Source organism: Drosophila persimilis, unplaced genomic scaffold (assembly GCF_003286085.1).
Source record: "Drosophila persimilis strain 14011-0111.01,24,50 unplaced genomic scaffold, DperRS2 tig00001081-arrow-arrow-pilon, whole genome shotgun sequence".
NCBI classification, from domain to species: domain Eukaryota; kingdom Metazoa; phylum Arthropoda; class Insecta; order Diptera; family Drosophilidae; genus Drosophila; species Drosophila persimilis.
In genome coordinates this window covers 338,349-345,000 of record NW_020825411.1, presented here as the reverse complement: position 1 = coordinate 345,000, position 6,652 = coordinate 338,349, and positions in this window count along the sequence as shown.

Below are 6,652 nucleotides of genomic sequence, written 5' to 3'. Positions count from 1 at the left end.
TCCATTTCCAAATGGTACCTAATTCATTTATTCCCCTTTCTTTCCGTTTTGGAACTAATTCTGAAATCATTAATTTTAATAGACTTAAGTCCATTGATATTTCCCACTCATCGTCTGAATTAATTGATTTGTTGACATATTTGGATTCTTTATCAATTATCTCTCTATAAAAACTCAAATTAGTAATATGGAAAAGTTCAGCGTATGTTTCATAAGTGTAAACGTCTCTGTCGTCTTTGAGCAATAGATAGTCACTATGCGTATAGTCAATTACTTCCGAAGTCGTCAATATAACAAAAGTCAGTATTAGTATATTCGCATACATTTTCTGGAAAAAATATTTAATATTTGATGTTATCTTTATGTATAATTCTGTTTCTATTGTTGATTATAATTTTATTCGGTCGATTTTCCTTAACTACCTGCTTTTTATATCGGGATTGAAGTTTATTTCTTTCCCCGAATTTCTTTTCATAAACTACTTCTCCTATTTTATAATCTTTTTCTCTTCTATCTTTGTTATGTAGCTTAAGCATTTTGGTCTGAACTTCCTTAAGTAATATTGGATTATGTTTGTGTTCTATTTTGTTATACAATATGTCATATGGCATTTGATTGGTCGTTGAATGTATCGTCAGGTTATATTTCAGTGCCGCCCTTATTATTATTTCTGAATAATCTGTTAGATTTAGTTCATCCTTGATGCACCGCGCTATTTCTGTTAGTGTGGAATGTACCCTTTCTACCTGACCATTTGAGGTGCTGTGTCTGGGATCAGCATAATAAATAGTTAAGTTACTTCTTTGTATGAATGATCTAAATTGTGCTGAAGTAAAGCTTGGTTCGTTGTCAGTCATTAATGATGTTGCTAACGGAAAGTGTTGTAAAATTTCCATTACCTTATTTTCAATGTTTAGTTTACTTTGAATTTCCTTGACCACCAAGTATTTGGAATAAGAATCTATACAAGTTATGAATGATAGGTTTTGGGCATAGTATATGTCTAAGTGTAATTGATCTCCTTCTTTTGCTGGAATGGGAGCTTCCCCAATTGGAATTTTTACAGGGTGTCTCTGATATTTGTTTTTGTTACAGATCTCACAATTTTTTATATATTCCTTTAATTTTTTGTGCAGGTTTGGCCAATAATACAGCTTAGTTATTTGTTTGTAATTTTCGTCTAGTCCTCTATGGGCTCTGCAATGTGTTTCTTCTATAATTATAGCTTTATCTTCTGAATTTACTACATCTTGGAGGAACTTTCTCGTGAAGAGAAATTTATTTATGAAGTTTTCCTTTAGCTTATTTTGGATAAGGTATAAATCTTCTAAAGTGCAGTGTATTCCTGTGGTTAAGTGAGGCTGAATAAATTCTTTTAAAATGATTAGCAGATTGTCAACCGTATCAAATTCAATAATATGTCGGGTATTTTCATAAACTCTTACTAACTCATGAACTGTGAATCTCCCTTGCGCTAATAGTAGCTGCTGTTTAAATTGGTTTAGAGGCTTGCTAGTCTCTTGAATGACGTTTTCAAAACTACTCTCTGCTGAATGCTGAGTATTTATGTCTGATTCTGATTCTGTCTGGTCGACATCACTATCTGTCATATGATTTATTTTAATCCGAGATAACGCGTCCGCTATTACGTTAGTTGAGCCTGGCTTATAAATGATTTTTGGTGTTAAACTTTCTGTAGTATGTGCATATATTGAGTGTACACTGTACCCAATGGTTAACAATAAATGTATCAGCAACACATTGTTGCAGTACACAAACAAAACCACTTCAAGTGAGCGTGCAATATGATCGCCGCTTATGCGCTAAGCTAAGTCAGCATTCCCACGCTGACCACTTGAAGCATATATATATATACACATATGTACATACGGCTCTTGCCCTCTCGATTATGCTGATAAGACAAATATGTATGAAGCCGCTCCGCTGTTGGCGTAACCGGCAGCGCAGCTATGCGGTCTGATTTATAAGAATAAATTCAATAAAGACATTCAAAAAAACGAAGTCAAACGGCACAGACGTGCCAGTGTTATAATTACAATAGTGACATATTACATGGCGACCGTGACAAGTGTCACGAACATGTAGATGTTCGGAAACAAAAATATGTTAAAATAAATCATATAAAAAAAAAAAAAAAGCGGAGAGCGAGAGAGAGAGCGGCGAGAGCGGACAACAACAGCAGGCACCACTGGAAGCAGCAGGAAATGGAGCGGAACTGAACGCAAAACAGCAAAGCCAAGGAAGACCTGCCCGAACGACTGCGAGGGACCTCTACACTCGCCGCATTGCGAGTACACCTGTGCAGCCTGCACCGGTGCCCCAACAGAGAAGCAGTAGCAGCCTGTGCAGCCAGCACCGGCCTCGTCTAGCGCAACAAGCTAGACCCGGAGCAGTGAACCGACAGCGCTTCCTAGAGCGCCCACCGCCAAACAAAATTTTTTTTAATGCCTGCGATGCATACAACTTAACTGTAAGATCTAAAATTGTAAAATTGAGCGGAATAACATCTGCCCAATTAGAGTGAGGCCTGTAAAGCCACACAAACACTAGGCAGGAAGAAATGTAAAAACTGAAAAAAAAAAAATATATAAATTATAAATTAATTTCAACAATTAACAAAGAATTTATACAGTAGTATAAAAGAAAAAAAAAAGGAAATTTGTATATACATATGTCACGAACAAACAAAATAAGTAAATTTGAAGAAAATTTCGAAAATTTTTACACAATGGGTTTAGTAGATGTAAAATCGGTAGATTCGACAGCGAATGTAATAAACAAAGTCGAAGTCAATAACACCGACCTAAAGTTAATAACAATACTTATTGCTATCATTTTCATTATAATCATAGGACATCTATTATATAAATTGTATAAACTACATAATAGATGCATAAAGAAACGCTATCAAAGCCGGGCAGATGACCTGGACAAAATTTAAAACAAATTTATAATGGTAACCAAAATCGGCCAAAAATAAAAGAAAAAGTCCTAAAAGAATCATGAATAAAAATATATCATTATTTGAATGAAAACCTATAAATGTTTTTGCACATTTTAGTAATTATTTTAAAATGAAATGGAATGGCAAAATATTAATGCCGCATTAGTTAAAATAAAAGAAAATTTTGATAAATCATACAAGTGTCTAGCACAAAATAGGAATATTTCAAACGAAACTATAAGTAGACACGCGACACTATTAGTTGCATGTTTTAACCAAGCTCGTTCCCTGATACACGACAATAAAGAAAAGTTAAATACTCAGCATTGGTCGTATGTATCAAGATTTTTGAATAGATTAAAAACAAATTTAAATAGCATCAAATCAAAATATTCACTAGACATAACTATACCTTCGATTTTGAATACTCCAGTATTAGTCGAGGAAGACACAAACACAGACTTAGAGGGCGAATCTGAAATCGCAAGCGGTTCAGATACACATATAAAAGAAGAAGACCTAGGCGACCTTACGATACCAGCGGTAATCACACTAACCAATCTAGTTGATTCTGAATCAGAGTCTATTACTGAAGTAAAAACTCTAAAAATGGCCATGTCACAACTAGAATTTCTTAAGCTAGCCGCTTCACTCATACCTGAGTTTAGTGGAAAGCCTGAGAATCTACAAAGTTTCATTGATGCTCTTAGCTTAGTGGATTCACTTAAGGGAACACATGAAACTACAGCAGTCAACCTAATAAAAACTAAACTCAAAGGCCATATTCGAAACTTAATCACCACTGAACAAACAATAGTGTCCATAATAGACAAACTAAAAAGCGGTATAAAAGGCGAATCAGCCAAAGCAATATCAGCTAAATTGTTCAATCTGCAGCAAAAGCAAAAGACGGCAAGTCAATATATTCAAGAAGTTGAACAGTTGACAAGGGCTTTGCAATCGGCACATATGATTAACGGTGTATCGCAAGAATATGCCGAAGAATTGAGCCTACAAGTTGCTGTAAAATCAATCATAGGAAACAGCACAATTGACGAAGTTAGGTCTGTAATGAAATCACGAAATTTCAATACAATGAGTGAGATTACAACTGTGTTCGTCGATAGTTGCACAGACGCAGTAGGACACCCAAATACAGTCCTATATGCTGCACAACCGAGATATAATACTAACCGAGCGTATAACCGCGGAAACTACCGTGGAAACTACCAAAATAATAATTATGGCAACAACAGAGGTAGAGGCCAATATAGAGGAAACTATAGAGGCCGCGGTAACTCATACAGAGGCCATAACAATAATAATGGCAATAACAACAATGTGAGAATTGCCCAGAATGAATCGGGAAACTCACAACAGCCCTTAGGTACACAGCAATAGACAGTAAAAAGGTTCATTCGATTAATCTTAGTATAAATATATTCGTAACATTCACAAACGTAGCTACAGGCAAGAAATTAATATTTTTGATAGATACTGGTGCAGACATATCTCTGTTAAAAGACAATTCAGACACTTTTAATGACATAAACAAAAACAACAAAATAAATATTCAGGGAATTAATCAAGGATTAATTCAATCTAAAGGAATGACATCCTTAGAAATACAAACAACTAAATATATAATTCCACACAACTTCCATATTGTCGAATCAACTTTTTCTATACCGTGTGATGGAATTTTAGGAATAGATTTTATTAAAAAATTTAATTGTCAACTAGATTTCACACCTTCAAAAGATCTGCTCATAATAAGACCAGACAATCTAAACTACCCTATTTATGTTCCCATAAATCACAGCTCTGGTAACAATACAATTGTGTTACCAGCACGATCCGAAGTTGTCCGTAAAATTGAGTTAACTTCAAATGAAGATAGCATTTTTATTCCGAACCAGGAAATTCAACCTGGTATATATGCAGCAAACACAGTCGTAACAACTGCAAATGCATTCGTCCGTTTACTTAATACAACTAGTACCGACCAAATGATTAATATAAATAAGTTGAATTATGAACCATTAGCAAATTATGATATATCCGAAATAAATAATGAAACTAGAACAAACGATGTTATATCAAAGTTATCTAAAAATTTTCCAAAACTATTTAATAAACAATTAAGAGAACTTTGTTGTAACTACGCAGACATATTCGGACTTGATACCGAATCAATAACAACCAATAATTTTTACAAGCAGAAACTAAGATTAAAAGATAATGAACCTGTATATATAAAAAATTATAGAAATCCTCATAGTCAAAAAGACGAAATCCAAGCTCAAGTCGATAAACTAATCAAAGATAGAATAGTTGAACCGTCAGCCTCAGAATACAACAGTCCACTTTTACTAGTACCAAAGAAATCCATAGATAACAAAAAGAAAAAATGGCGATTAGTAGTTGACTATCGCCAAATTAATAAAAAATTACTATCCGATAAATTTCCACTTCCTAGGATCGATGATATCTTGGATCAACTAGGAAGAGCAAAATATTTCTCTTGCCTTGACTTAATGTCAGGATTCCATCAGATTGAGCTAGACGAGAACTCTAGAGATATAACATCCTTTTCAACGAGCAACGGCTCTTATCGCTTCACGCGATTACCATTTGGTTTGAAAATAGCTCCCAATTCATTCCAAAGAATGATGACTATCGCATTCTCTGGACTTGAACCATCACAAGCATTCCTCTATATGGATGACTTAATAGTAATCGGTTGTTCCGAAAAACACATGCTTAACAATTTAATTAGTGTTTTTGACATGTGTAGGAAACACAACTTGAAACTACATCCTGAAAAATGTTCATTTTTCATGCATGAAGTCACATTTTTGGGCCACAAATGCACAGATAAGGGAATCTTACCAGATGACAAAAAGTTTGACGTCATATTAAATTATCCAGTCCCACATGACTCTGATAGCGCTAGACGTTTTATAGCATTTTGTAATTACTACAGACGATTCATCAAAAATTTCGCCGATTATTCTAGGCATATAACAAGATTAAATAAAAAGAATGTTCCATTTGAATGGACTAATGACTGTCAAAATGCATTTGAATATCTTAAAGCTCAATTAATAAAGCCTACTCTGTTACAATATCCAGATTTTACGAAAGAATTTTGTATAATCACAGATGCTAGTAAGCAAGCCTGTGGTGCAGTGCTAACACAAGCCCACAACGGAACTCAACTCCCAATAGCTTACGCATCGAGAGCATTTACCAAAGGAGAAAGTAACAAAAGTACGACGGAACAAGAGTTAACAGCTATTTATTGGGCAATCACCAAATTTAGACCCTATGTCTACGGAACTCATTTCATAGTAAAAACAGACCATAGACCACTAACATTTTTGTTTTCAATGACAAACCCCAGTTCTAAATTAACGCGTATGAGACTTGAATTAGAGGAGTATAATTTTACTGTAGAGTACCTAAGAGGCAAAGATAATTTTGTAGCCGATGCATTGTCACGGATAACAATATCTGAACTAAAAGACATACAAAATAAAGTCCTGAAAGTCACTACCAGGTATCAAAGTAGACAAAAATTCTGCGCAGAAAACAACAAAGTAGAGATGCCAAAGCAATCTACCGAAACAGCTTCTCAGCCCAACGTATACGAAGTCATTAATAATGATGAAGTACGTAAAGTAG